At 47.1% G+C, this 15,132-nt stretch overlaps 2 non-coding genes and 1 pseudogene across 2 annotated transcripts; all 3 read left to right on the top strand.

The window, feature by feature from the left end:
- Nucleotides 1-4,082: 4,082 nt before the first annotated feature.
- On the top strand, nucleotides 4,083-4,272 carry LOC147053868 (U2 spliceosomal RNA). Its single transcript, XR_015067128.1, has one exon. It is a non-coding gene; the product is annotated as a U2 spliceosomal RNA (small nuclear RNA).
- A 374-nt stretch (nucleotides 4,273-4,646) lies between these two features.
- LOC147053867 (U1 spliceosomal RNA) lies at nucleotides 4,647-4,811 on the top strand. Its single transcript, XR_015067015.1, has one exon. It is a non-coding gene; the product is annotated as a U1 spliceosomal RNA (small nuclear RNA).
- A 9,014-nt stretch (nucleotides 4,812-13,825) lies between these two features.
- Nucleotides 13,826-13,989, top strand: LOC147053866 (U2 spliceosomal RNA; annotated as a pseudogene).
- The last annotated feature ends 1,143 nt before the right edge of the window (nucleotides 13,990-15,132 follow it).

Below are 15,132 nucleotides of genomic sequence, written 5' to 3'. Positions count from 1 at the left end.
CCCTTTGATTGGTCTTGTTTTGCATAACGACACTCTCTTGCAAAGTGTCCTCGTCTCCCACAGTTCCAACAGTTGTCAGAATCTGGTGGGGGTTTTGAACCATATGGCGGCCTTGCGTCTGCGCACTGGGGCCTTATTGTGTTCTGGTCTGACAAACACTTGTGACCTCATCACTTTTTATCTTTCCATTTTTTGGTCTTTTGAATTTGTTCTCAGCTTTTGTGAAGTTTTCAACCACACCCTAGTACATTGCAATTCTCTCTCATCACCTTCAAGAGCTAGAGATTTACCGTTTTTATTTCCTATCTTAACTTGGTATTTTTAGATTTTTCCATTTTTTTTTTTCCTATTTTTTGTTTTTCTTTTTTTTGAGGATCCTCAATGCAGGATTAAATTGACCGTTCAACAACAATTGCCTCTTAGTCAAATTATCCTACCAGTCACACACTCAACCACACAACTTAGCGCTTTTTAACTTTTAGGCCTATCTCGGATGGGTATAAAAACCCTTCCAAACAGCTAGGAAAAAACGGACAAAAAAGAATCTACGCCCTTCTCCAATTAAGAAAAAGAATCTCTGTCTTTTTTAACCCGTTCCATCCACTGGGTCTAGAACCCCAGCTGTTTCTTAGCCTGGACAAACCAAACCGTAAACCTTATGGCTCGGACAAACCAAAGCCGTATATCTCATAGCTCGGACAAACCAAAGCCGTATATCTTGTGCACCTTTCACAACCTTGTGCACCTTTAACTTTTTACGCGTTTCACAACAACACAATCACACAATTTTAGGGCTTTAACTTACTTGTCCCCTGGTTCGTTGCACTGCCGGATCCCGTCAATCCACTGTTGTCCGACGAAGGCAGACCTAAGATGCTGGCCCAGCGAAGAATTTACTTGCCAGGACTTTTCTTTACCAGGTCCTCCTAATGGACGCTGGCTTGTCGACAATGCAGCACGTCGTCCTCCGTCGATCAGCAGTGGGTATGTTGGATCCGGGTCACGGCACCAAAATGTTAGAGATGTTCCGACTCTAACTTATTTGGCAAGAACCACACGGGAGACAGTATGCCCTTTGAACACTTGCAAGTGGAGAATTTGTTTGTTACTGTAGATACAGCAATGTCCGAACAAAGTCTGCCGTTGGAGTCATGCAAGAGGCTATTTATTGAGAGAAGAAGGGTGGGGGTGAGAGTGGCCAAGGTGGGGGTGACAATTTACATGTGTGGTGGCCAAGGTGGGGGTGAAACCCCTGGCCTCTGATCACATCATAGCAAGGGTTGTTTTACGATGTTGAGTAGACAGAACAACTTTGATTGCGTCTTCTACAGTTGGTCAATCAGTGCAAAGGATCTTAGCACTTTGTTCTACTACTTTGTTAAGACAGGACAAGCTTAGGTTAATTATTACTGATTACATTCCAACATAATATGATCAACCTAATCTATTCAACCCTAACAACCACTACATGTATTACGTAATTACATGTTTGGTGGTCACCTCAGCAACTGGTTAATCAGTGCAGAGGGTCCCAGCTCATTGTTTTACAAGGCCGTGGAAACAGAAACTAGTGGAGCATTGTAGATGACTAACTAAGCAAGAAAGTGTTTCCACACCATTTGGAAAGTTTCAACAAAAGTCTCAATGATCATCGTCACACACACATCTGGGTGTGGTGAAATTTGTCCTCTCCATTTAACCCATCCCCATGTAATTTTGATCCATCCCCTGGGGGAGAGGGGAGCAGTAGCGGTGCCGTGCTCTGGAATCATTTGGTGATCTAACCCCCCAATTCGAACCCTTAATGCTGAGTGCCAAGCAGGGAGTCAATGGGTTCCATTTTTATAGTCTTTGGTACAACCCGGCCAGGGTTTGAACCCACAACTTTCCAGTCCCAGGGAGGACACTCTACTACGAGGCCACTGATTTGGTAACAACTGAATGGTTAAACTTTTCAGAGTCAAGGAAAGGTAAAAGGTTTAAACAAAGTAAATAATTCTAGTCTACATTCCAACATAATCATACGATCAAGATAGTTTATAAACCCTAACAGACCGGACTAAACCCCCAGGCGGGCCGGTTCTGGCCCGCGGGCCGTGCGTTTGGTAATGACACCGTGTGTTTGGACTGAGAATGGTGAGAGAAGGGACATATATGCCTCGTAGACAGTATGCATTGAGGATGGCTAGACCTCCATGCAGCACAGCCGTGTGGAAAATATCACCCGCACAACATTTCCTCTCAAAAAGCATGATTTGAAAGACGGTCCAAAGGTGTCCTAACCCCACCAGTTGCAAGAGTATGGTTTCGATCCATAGACCTCTGGGTCATGGGCCCAGCACACTCTGGATGCGCCACTCTGCCGTTCAGCAGTACCTGTTCATGATGTCCTCTAATCGGCAAACAAGCATTCGGTTCCGACCCGCAACTGGATTCTGATTGTCACTCATATTGCTTTGCCTCTGTTGTATACAGGCTTCATTACATTATGAACAAATCTCAGTCGGGCTGCAATAACCTGGATGCTGGTGGAGAAATGTATTCATCCTCCAATTTAACTTTTTAATAGAATTGACATGGGAGCCCTCAGTGGTCGGTAGTAAGGACGAGTGGTCTAAGGCGTTGTATTAAGAAGTCAAGTCAAGTCAAGTTTATTTGTATAGCCCTAAATCACAAGCAGTCTCAAAGGGCTTCACATAGACAATCAATTGACAATTATTCTCAAAGCATCCCCTGATCTTGGGCTCCCAAAAGGGCAAGGAAAAACTCAAAAACCCCTACCAGGGGAAAAATGAGAAACCTTGAGAAGGGACCACAGATGGAAGGATCCCCCTTTCAGGATCACCAGGCTGCAATGGATGCAAAGAGGGCACATAAAATACATAATATGGAAATCAAAAAGTGGATGTCCAGGCCAAAGCAAAGAGCTGTCGGAGGTGCCTTCGATTGTCCTGGCAGTGTCCTCTAGGAGGGTATTCCACTGCAGTTCCCTCATGCTGAATTGGTCCACGAGAATCTAGATAGCCGTCGTCAGCTTGGGTGTCACCTAACCACCTCCCCAGCCGGGGAGGGGTGGGGGGAGTGGGGTCGGGGAGAGGGAGCAAACAACTTCTTAGATGGTGGTTCAAATCCCACCACTGCCAGGTTTCATTTCCTAAACAACTCATAAATAATGAAGAGTGTATGTTTCCGTTTTTTTGAAAGGAGAATAGGCGAGCTTAATGGTTCTCACAATTCCCTCCGCAAGGAGAAATAGGAGAGACGTACGCTGGTCTCAACTACTTCCAATCAGCTCTCCCATCAATCCCACTTTTATTTGGTTTGAGATCCCTAAATTACACAACTCTAAGGCGTGGGGAAATCAGCATTTGTTTACATGTTTTTCTAGCAGAGTCTCTGCAAGCAGACATTAACAGATTAGCTCTTTTGCACGTCATTTCATCATATCATCTAACAGCAGAAAGGTCTTCGGTGTTTTCCTCTTTCCTCTCCGCCGGCTTGAGATCAGCTGGGGCCAACCAGAGAAAACAAGTTATGGCTCCTCTGCTCCTGTTTGTTTTTCACAACACACTTTCCACAGTGATCACAAATGTATCATAACACATAATAAATCATAATGCAATATTACTCCGACAGCCGCTTTCATCAATTCTGCTTTATGGGGGCTTGTTGTAGTTCCCCCTAATTTCTATTTTTCAAACTGTGCATGCACTGTGGTAGGAACAAATACTAGAGCGCTACTAGCTGTAGCGCAAAGGACCAACTTGCTAGTTTTTTATCAGAAACCCTGCAAATTTCTTTGCGAAATATCAAGCTTTGCCTTTCATCTTCATCGGGACTACCCATTTAATAGGTACCTACATTGTGTATTTGGATAGAGACTGCTGAAAGGAGGCACATACAGTATATGCCTCGTGAACTACATGCATTCTGCAGCTGAAGAAGAGTGAACAAAGAAGTCGGCACGCATGTTTGCCGATTTACCAGTGTCCAGAAGGGCAGCTCTCTGTGCCATACTGTAACCGTCGGTGAGAATGGGTAGACAGGGAAGCCTGTCAGCGAGTCCGTCACTCATACACACCGACGCTTCTTGGTCTTTTGGCTAAGATTAAGTGTAGTATTTGTTCTTATCAGGTAAATATCTGATACATCACTATTGAGGGACTTAATATGAAATTACTTTTTGGAACAGGAAGATGGGGTACAGAGCTTGCTCTCCCCACTCTGCGCATCAACTGGTATTGCAATATATCTGGGACTAGTGCACCTTCCAATGTTGGTCAATTGAAATGCAAATTCAATAAAACACAGCTAGGACCGCTCAGATGCTGTTTGGCTTATGAGCACTGCTCAGTTTTTTATGGCGCGCCTTGCAAAAGAAAACAATGCATTCAGGACAGCCAGACGGACACTTGACCGAAAAACATTTGCTCTACTGCTCACCAGTTCCAGTGAGTCAAACCCAGGTTGCGACCATCACCAGAGGCTTGTCGCATTAGCTCATTGGCATGACCTCTTATGCCCAATGTGTGGTACACACACACTTCTAACCCACTAGTACCATCACGTCATTCGCCAGTTTACAAATGGCACCATCATCTAACAGAGAGGATGTAAAATAAGTGGTCGCGTGCCCTGGCCTAAGAAGTCTTACTTGACAGGGGAGACAACGTGATCACAAAGGTGGTTCACCAAGTGTGAGGTGTGCCCATTGCACTGAGGGTCGTGTTGACCCCTGCGAGTTCTCCAAATGCGGCAATTTTGACTGCATAGTTTGTAAGAACGGGAAAGTGTGTCTGCGCTCTCCCTGATTTGATTGTTAAATACAGAGAGTCCTAAACCAAATGAGAAACAAATGCTCGCAAATCCTGTTGCAGGGCCGCAGCAGGCACTTGGCATCTGCATCTTAAATTGAAGTTGAGGCTTCTAGGTAATGTGGCCAAGCGCTTTAAACCAGAGGTCCCCAACCCTCGGTACGTGGACCGGTACCAGTCCGTGGACCGGTACCGGTCCGTGGGTCACTTGGTACCGAGAAGCCAAGCCGAACAGGAAAAAAAATATATTTTTTTTTTTGTTATATATATATATATATACAGGCACAACATTTCTTCTCAATGCAACACCTCGAGAGAAGGTCCAAAGCTTTCCAAAGGATACAAGTTACAAATAGCAGAGGATGGTCTCAATCCATCGACCTCTGGGTTATGGGCTCAGCACGCTCCCGCTGCGCCACTCTGCTAGTAATTCATGATGTCCTCTAATTGGCAAACAAGCATTTGGTTCCAACTTAGAGCTGGATTTTGATTGTCACTCATATTGTTTCGCCTCTGTTGTGTACAGGCTTCATTACATTATGAATAAAGCTCAGTCGGGAAGCACTAACCTGGATGCTGGTGGAGAAACCTACTTATCCGCCTTCACGTTTTAATAGAATTGTCAACAAAATTCATTGTCAAGATTGCAGCTGGTAGGTAGTGTGGCCGAGCGGTCTAAGATGCTGGAATTAGGCTCTAGGCACTCCTGAAGTGAGGGTTCAAATCCTGCCACTTCTGCATCAGTTTCACTCTATACTTCTGGCCTAACTCTTTTCGGCGCAGCTATTGGGTACATATGATGACCCTGGAAAGTTCTTTGCGATTTATCAATCTTTGCCTTTCATGTTCATCGGGACTACCTTTTTAAGAGGTACCTACACTGTGTATTTGGATAGAGACTGCTGAAAGGAGACACATATATGCCTCGTGAACAAATAAGTCGGCAGACAAGTTTGCCGATTTATTAGTGCCCAGAAGAGTAACACTCTGTTCCGTACTGTAACCGTCGGTGAGAATGGGTTGACAGGGATGCCTGTGAGCGAGTCCGTCACTCGTATATTCCATCGCTTCTCGGCCTTTTAGCTAAGATCAATTGTAGTATATGTTCCGCTATGGTAGCTCCCCATGCTGCCATGCGGAGGCACCAGAGTGTACGCTTTACTTTTAAGGAAATGAATGGTGAGCCGCTGGTAATGTCAAGGTTAGTCATTTCCAGAAAGCTCATCCAACAAACACTGAAATTTAAAGCAGATGATTTGAACTGGTGGTGCACTGGGTAGCACGTCTGCCTCACAGTAAGGAGGGTGCGGGTTCGATTCCGCCTCTGGCCCTCCTTGTGTGGAGTTTGCATGTTTCCCCGTGTCCGCGTGGGTTCGCTCCGGGCACTCCGGTTTCCTCCCACATCCCAAAAGCATGCTTGGTAGGCTGATTGAGCACTCCAAATTGTCCCTAGGTGTGAGTGTGCGTGCGAATGGTTGTTTGTCTCAGTGTTTCCTGTGATTGGCTGGACAACAGTTCAGGGTGTACCCCGCCTACTGCCCGCTGATGCCTGGGATAGGCTCCAGCACACCCGCGACCCTCGTGGGGACAAAGCGGTTCAGAAAAGGGATGGATGGATGGATGATTTGAACTGCATTATAACGTTGACTTTTAGCAAAGGCTTTGATGTGAGCTTTTGCTCTGCGGCAAACCTGCGTGAGTTTTGGAATGGCTATGAAAATGTTAAATCACAGTTCTCTTTGTTTAATGTTGAAAAGCTGACCGACAATACTGCGAAAACAGTTATTGTCAGAATGTTTAATGAAACAGTGAATGCAGAGGACATTTGTTATTTTCTGGGAAGATATTGCACGGTTAAAGGCCAGGCTATGACGGTGAGTAGTGATGGGTCCTGCAACATCGATGTGTCGGCGCATGTGTCGAGCTCATAGAGCGAAGCTCTGTTTTGGTGCGCGTATCGCTTTAAACAAGTCACGTGACCGAACGAGCAGCAGTATAGTCTGTCAAGGAAGCGTGCCAAAGCTCTGTTAAAGAAAGCGCATTGTCAACGGGATGGATCTGCTAAAACAATATCTGGTCTTTTGCGGTTCATCCTCGAAGATATCAAGAATTCTGGAGCAGCCCAAGTCAGATACTGGGACAATAAAAAGACACTGCACTCCAGCCTCATCTGTGCCGTTTGAGTGGGTGATTTCAAAGGCGGGAAATTGTGTCCAAAAAGCGCAACACGCTCAAATTCAAAACATTTGAAAAAAGTATTGTTTTAAATAAAAATTTGTAAAAAAACTAATCCCAGTGCACAAGCATCCTCTTTCACAAGATGTTCACTTAGATTTTCATGTTATGATTGAAATTGTGTCCAAACAGCACAACAGGCTCAATTTCAAAACATTTGAAAAACTTATTGTTTTAAATAAAAATTTGTAAAAAACAAATCCTACTGCACAAGCATCCTGTTTCACGACACGTTCACTTCGATTTTCATGTTATGATACATGTTCACATTATTGATTGAATGTAACTAAAAAATAAAATATATTTTCAATTTAAATGAATATGTTAAAGAATACAATATAAAATATAATTACTTAAATTAATTAATGTATATACTAGGTCATCAAATCAGTGTCAGTCGAGTCTGCCAACTAGGTTGCCTGTAGCATTTTTAAGGTCTACCGGGTGTCAGCAGTGAGCGGCACAGTATCAACACAGTGTCAATACAGTTGAATAATGTGTCAAGACGATAAACGAGGCCTCATGGACCCATCGCTAACGGTGAGAGATGAAGATGGCATCTGGAATTGTTCCTGGCGGGCCCCCATTCAACAATGGGAGGACCTTCAGGGGTTCCAGGGGCTCAAAAATCTCCCATCAATGATAGTTTTGGGAGAAAACCAAGGCTACATATATCATCAGGGCCAACCCAAGCTCTACCGCAAGTGTGGACGGCATGGGCACTTTACAGAAGCTTCATCTTCATCTTCTTCCGCTTATCCGGGGTCGGGTCGCGGGGGCAGCAGCTTTAGGAGGGACTCCCAGACCTCCCTCTCCCCAGCCACTTCCTCCAGCTCATCCCGGGGGATCCCAAGGCGTTCCCAGGCTAGCCGAGAGACGTAGTCTCTCCACCGCGTCCTGGGTCAACCCCAGGGTCTCCTACCGGTGGGACATGCCCGGAAAACCTCCCCAGGGAGGCGTCCAGGAGGCATCCTGATGAGATGCCCGAGCCACCTCATCTGGCTCCTTTCAACGTGGAGGAGCAGCGGCTCTATTACGAGTCTCTCCCAGATGACCGAACTTCTCACCCTATCTCTAAGGGAGAGCCCAGACACCCTGCGGAGGAAACTCATTTCAGCCGCTTGTATCCTGGATCTCGTTCTTTCGGTCACGACCCATAGCTCGTGACCATAGGTGAGAGTAGAAGCGTAGATCGACCGGTAAATCGAGAGCTTTGCCATTTGGCTCAGCTCTCTCTTCACCACGACGGACCGGTACAGAGTCCGCATTACTGCCGACGCTGCACCGATCCGCCTGTCGATCTCGCGCTCCATCCTGCCCTCACTCGTGAACAAGACCCCAAGATACTTGAACTCCTCCACTTGGGGCAGGATCTCATCCCCGATCCGGAGAGGGCATTCCACCCTTTTCCGACCGAGGACCATGGACTCGGATTTGGAGGTGTTGACCCTCATCCCGACCGCTTCACACTCGGCTGCGAACCGCTCCAGTGAGAGCTGGAGATCACGGACTGAAGAAGCCAACAGCACCACGTCATCTGCAAAAAGCAGTGACACGATGCTGAGGTCCCCTCAACGCCTCGGCTGCGCCTAGAAATTCTGTCCATAAAAATTATGAACAGAATCGGTGACAAAGGGCAGCCTTGGCGGAGTCCAACCCTCACTGGGAACGAATCCGACTTACTGCCGGAAATGCGGACCAAACTCTGGCATCGGTGATACAGGGACCGAACCGCCCTTATCAGTTGGCTCGGCACCCCGTACTCCCGAAACACCCTCCAGAGAACCTCCCGAGGGACACGGTCGAACGCCTTCTCCAAGTCCACAAAACACATGTGGACTGGTTGGGCGAACTCCCATGCACCCTCGAGGATCCTGCCGAGGGTGTAGAGCTGGTCCACTGTTCCACGGCCAGGACAAAAGCCACACTGCTCCTCCTGAATCCGAGGTTCGACTTCCCGACGGATCCTCCTCTCCAGCACCCCTGAATAGACCTTACCAGGGAGGCTGAGGAGTGTGATTCCCCTGTAATTGGAACACACCCTCCGGTCCCCCTTCTTAAAGAGGGGAACCACCACCCCAGTCTGCCAATCCAGAGGCACCGTCCCCGATGTCCACGCAATGCTGTAGAGGCGTGTCAGCCATGACAGCCCCACAACATCCAGAGCCTTTAAGAACTCCGGGCGGATCTCATCCACCCCCGGGGCCTTGCCACCGAGGAGTTTTTTAACTACCTCAGTGACTTCGACCTCCAAGATTGGAGAGTCCGCCTCAGAGTCCCCAGGCCCTGCTTCCACAATGGAAGGCGTGTCGGTGGAATTGAGGAGGTCTTCGAAGTGTTCCCCCCACCGACTCACGACATCCCGAGTCGAGGTCAGCAGCACACCATCTCCACTGTAAACAGTGTTGACCGTCCACTGCTTCCCCCTCCTGAGATGCCGGATGGTGGACCAGAATCTCCTCGAAACCGTCCGGAAGTCATTCTCCATGGCCTCGCCAAACTCCTCCCACCCCCGAGTTTTTGCCTCAGCAACCACCGAAGCCGCGTTCCGCTTGGCCATCCGGTACCTGTCAGCTGCCTCCGGAGTCCCGCAGGCCAAAATGGCCCTATAGGACTCCTTCTTCAGCTTGACGGCATCCCTTACCGCCGGTGTCCACCAGCGAGTTCGGGGATTGCCGCCACGACAGGCACCAACAACCTTACGGCCACAGCTCCGGTCGGCTGCCTCAACAATGGAGGCGCGGAACAAGGTCCACTCGGACTCAATGTCTCCCGCCTCCCCCGGGACGTGGGAAAAGTTCTGCCGGAGGTGGGAGTTGAAGCTTTTCCTGACAGGGGATTCTGCCAGACGTTCCCAGCAGACCCTCACAGAGCGTTTGGGTCTGCCAGGTCGGACCGGCATCTTCCCCCACCATCGGAGCCAACCCACCACCAGGTGGTGATCAGTTGACAGCTCCGCCCCTCTCTTCACCCGAGTGTCCAAAACATGCGGCCGCAAATCCGATGACACGACTACAAGGTCGATCAACGAACTGCGGCCTAGGGTGTCCTGGTGCCAAGTGCACACATGGACACCCTTATGCTTGAACATGGTGTTCATTATAGAAAATCTGTGTCGAGCACAGAAATCCAATAATAGAACACCACTCGGGTTCAGATCGGGGGGGCCGTTCCTCCCAATCACGCCCTTCCAGGTCTCACTGTCATTGCCCACGTGAGCATTGAAGTCACCCAGTAGAACGATGGAGTCCCCAGAAGGAGCGCTCTCCAGCACTTCCTCCAGGGACTGTAAGAAGGGTGGGTACTCTGAGCTGCCGTTCGGTGCATAGACACAAACAACAGTCAGGACCCGTCCCCCCACCCGAAGGCGGAGGGAGGCTACCCTCTCGCTCACCGGGGTGAACCCCAATGTGCAGGCGCCCAGCCGGGGGGCAATAAGTATGCTAACACCTGCTCGACGCCTCTCACCGTGGGCAACTCCAGAGTGGAAGAGAGTCCAGCCCCTCTCGAGAGGACTTGTACCAGAGCCCAAACTATGTGTGGAGGCAAGTCCGACTATGTCTAGTCGGAACCTTTCTGCCTCACACACCAGCTCGGGCTCCTTTCCAGCCAGAGAGGTGACATTCCATGTCCCTAGAGCCAGCCTCTGCAGCCGGGGATCGGACCGCCAAGGTCCCCGCCTTTGGCCGCCGCCCAGCTCACTATGCACCCGACCCCTTTGGACCCTCCTATAGGTGGTGAGCCCATTGGAAGGGGGACCCACGTTTTCTTTTCGGGCTATGCCCGACCGGACTCCATGAGCGAAGGCCCGGCCACCAGGCGCTCGCCTTCGAGCCCCACCTCCAGGCCTGGCTCCAGAGAGGGGCCCCGGTGACCCGCGTCCGGGCGAGGGAAAACGACATCCATTTATTGTATTCATCATCAGGGGTCTTCTGAGCCGTGCTTTGTCTGGCCTCTCACCTAGGACCCTTCTGCCATGGGTGACCCTACCAGGGGCATGAAGCCCCAGACAACATGGCTCCTAGGATCATAGGGGCACGCAAACCCCTCCACCACGATAAGGTGACGACTCACGGAGGGGGGCCTCAAATACTCACGGAGGGGGGCCTCAAATACTTCTTTGAAATTTTCAATACTAGAGTTGGGTGTTCTATAAACACAGCTAACAATGACATTTTACCCATCACAATTTCAACAGCAATACATTCACAAAAGTCATCAATAACAGTTGTCATGCTTTCTACAATCCTCTACTTTAACCTACTGTCTACAGTAATCCCTCCTACTTCGCGGCTTCAACTATCGCGGCTTCGCTGTATCGCGGGTTTTCAAAAATAAATTAATTATTTTATCGCAGAAATTTCATCATTTCACGAGGTTTCGCGGCCACTTGAGTTTCTTCATTTTCCTTTAATAATGATAGCTTATGTTTAAAAGTCGTTTTCTTGTTTTGAAATGAATAAATTAAAGAGTCAGTACAGTATACTTTATCGTCACATGTGACTTCAGGGCGTTCTCTCTGTTGTATATTTTGGACTAACTCATGTTCCGTAGTGGGAAAACCCCGGATGTGGGAGGGGGAGCTTCGGGGACGTTCAGTGTTGCGATGTACGGCCAGTGAACTGACTGTGATGAAAGGAATAAAGCAGTATCCATCACGTCGTTGTCCGAACCATGCTTGCTACATCAGAACCTGGAAAATAGTAAAGATATAACACTCTCCACCGGCGGTGGCCTTCATCTGGACATAGCAATACACTGTTAGTCTCGTCGCTAAGGCATGAATGCGGAGCGCACAGTCCATTGATATGAAAGTCCCCTAGCAGCGAGCTGGTTGATGTCAGCGATAAAAATAGAATATCTTCCAAGAATAGCTCAAAAAAATCTAGTTTCTATTTTGCGGAAATTCCCATTTCGCGGGTGGGTCTGGAACGTAACCCCCGCGAAGTAGGAGGGATTACTGTATATACAGTGCAACTCATCCACTCTTTTTATTTGCCCTATTCACAAAGTTGAAATTATATCCTTCTAATTCAAAATCGGTCCCTTTGACGTGGCTAAGCCAACTCTCAGAAATTCCAATTATATTGAATTGCATGGTGTAATGCTGTAAATAATTTTTAATCTTATCAAAGTTTGAGTATAAACTCCTACTGTTGAAGTGTAATATTGATATATCTTGCTCTAAGTTGAATTTCTCCTTGAATTGATTTTCAGTGTAATAACAGCAGTTTCTATTTACATAATCAAAGAAATGGCTTTCCGGGTCTATATCTACATTCTGTACCTGCATGGTAATTGTTTGAGGTAAATGCAAACAGTCGTCTTCCCATCCACACACATCCAAATTTGAGCACATTCACACCCACAGCTCCACGTCCACACACACGCACCCGCATGCACACATATCATTTGTAATGGCAGCCAAATAGTTGAGACAATTTAACCAATATAAGTCCAGCAAAAAAGTTGCGTAATGGTGGTATAAAAATTCTGCAGGTGTATTGATGAAAAACAAGTCCAGTTTGAGTTCATGGGGGATATTGAAAGAAAGTGTGATTGTGATAGAGTCAGTCGGCGTTCTTAGCCAAAAGAGAAAAATTACCAGTAATCCGGCATAGTAAGTATCAAGACACCTACTCACCACTACCAAGCCGTGCTCTTCAAGTGCAAAAAAGGCATCCACAATATGAAAAAAAAAAAAGAGTATTTCCAAGATGAGTCCAGCGACAATAGGATAGAACTGTTTCCAGTAATTCCAAAAAACAATTGGCGGAAGGATACCGAACAGTGACAAACAAATAAATCTGGGCAGCTAGAGGATGTTCTATTCGGCTATGCAGTTTCATATTTCTCCAGGTCTTTGAGGTCCCGGATAAGCAGGACTCGCCTCCTCACCAAGTGAACCATTTGTGCGAATCCAGATTTTACAGTCTCTTGTCCATGTTGAATAGATTTTCTTTTGTTTCTTCAGAACCCTCGCACGTTTGGCTATCTTGGCGTTCCTCTTCGTAAGGTGTTCGTTCACGTACACCTGTGTGTTCTTCAGTTTCCTTCCTTGTTTCAAAAGCTCCGTTTTGTGTCTTCTGTTTACAAATCTCAGAATGATGATTCGCTCTGATTGTGCATTTTTTGGGGGAAGAATATGGCAGGCAGCGATACTCTCCTTATGAATGTTAATGTCATTTCTGTTAAAGAACTGAATCACCTGTTTCTCCAGCGACTGCTTTTCTCCCTCAGTCAAGTCCGCATCGTTGTTCTCTCCTCGGGTGATGTTGGAGTATTTGCGGTGTGTTGTTTTCAGACCGCTGATGATCACGTCCTCTTACCGTGTATATTGCTCCAACTTGTCAACTTTCTTTTCCAACTCCGCAATTTTCTCATCCTTCAGCGCGAGTAGGTTGTTTAGTTTCCTCACATCTTCAACCAGACCACTTATTTTTCCTACATTTTCCACCATTCCGTCCATTTCTTTTGCCAGGTCTTTCAAGGCCTTCCTAATCTCCTCCATTTTATCGTCGTCATCGTCGTCACTACCCTGGGACGTGCGCCTCCTCCTTCGCCATCTTTCAATCAAGTCACTCCGGCGTTCTAGGAGAATCGCTTGGAGCTCAAGGTCTTGTTGATTTTTGATCGAAGAATACAAGCGAGTTGGGCGGCACAGCACTGGCTTACACCGCGTCTTGATTCTGCTTGCAAATTTGCTGACTTGATGTCAAACGGGCGACAAGAGACAACTGGTACTCCATGCCGAGCGAAGCTCAATCAAACCGGAACTTGTTTGTCTGTGAAATGAGAGAGTTTAATATCTGATACATCCCCTTTCTGGGGACCACATATTAAATTGATTTTTGGAATAGGGAGTTGGAATAGGGGCTTGCCCTGTTCACTCCACTCATCGACCTGGTATAGCAGTATCTCCAGGAAAGATGCACCCCCTCTACTGGTCAAATCAATAGTCTGTATGTTAGAAAACCATTTCAATCCGTTCTCTTCATTCTTACAGGATTAAGCAGTCAATTATGACTTGATGGGGTCTGATCTAAATGTAAGACGTTGCGACTTGAGAGGCAGCAAGAATGTACGTACCCGTTCTAAAATATAATTAAAATGTGTTTCTAAATGTCCCCCGCCTACTGCCCGATGATGGCTGGGATAGGCTCCAGCACCCCCGCGACCCCCATGGGGACAAAGCGGTACAGAAACTGGATGGATGGATGTTTCTTTGCTTGACATTTTCCTATCATTGTACCAGGAATTTTTATTACAATTCCATCCATCCATTTTCTGTACCGCTCGGCGGGGACACCCTGAACCGGTTGCCAGCAAATTGCAGGGCACACAGAGACGAACAACCATCCGCACTCACACCTCGGGGCAATTTGGAGTGCTCAATCGGCCTACCAAGCATGTTTTCGGGATGTGGGAAAAAAACTGAGTACCCGAAGGAAACCCACGCGGGCTCATGGAGAACATGCAAATTCCACACAGGGAGGGTCAGAGGTGGAATCGAACCGGCACCCTCCTAACTGTTAGGCAGACGTGCTAACCAGTGTGCCACCGAGCCGCCTATTACAATTCTTATTCTGAAATTTTAAGAAAATGTCAAATACAAAACTTGTTAAAAAAAACATATATTATTCAATGGTAATGTTGGAGATTCAAATTCATTCAGTTTTAGGGTTTTTATTTTAAAAGAGGCAATGCATGATGGGCATGTTTTTGTAGATATATTACTTACTTCATTTTTTATGGTTTATTATGGTTGCTCCCATCACCCCTAGATGGCGACTCTAAGAGAAAGAAGGTGAACACTGGGTGGGGGTAAGGACAATTTTGGGTAGAAAAATAATTAAAGCATGATGGTAGTTTTTTTAATCTATTTTTTACTTTATAATGCTTTGGTTTTGCAAGAACTAAAAGTACTATTTAAACAGATCTACGAATCCTGTTTCATCCACTGAGTGTGTGTGTGCCACACACTTGTAGCAATTAAGCCCGTGACTAAAGATGTGTGGTAAAGATGACGTCCCGGCAACTTGTACAACTCATACTTACCTGTCAGGGAAGACACCATGATCTA

This window comes from Syngnathus leptorhynchus, chromosome 8, assembly GCF_054491065.1.
Source record: "Syngnathus leptorhynchus isolate UIUO chromosome 8, UIUO_Slep, whole genome shotgun sequence".
In the NCBI taxonomy this organism is placed as follows: Eukaryota; Metazoa; Chordata; class Actinopteri; order Syngnathiformes; family Syngnathidae; genus Syngnathus; species Syngnathus leptorhynchus.
This window is presented reverse-complemented; position numbering and strand designations above follow the sequence as displayed.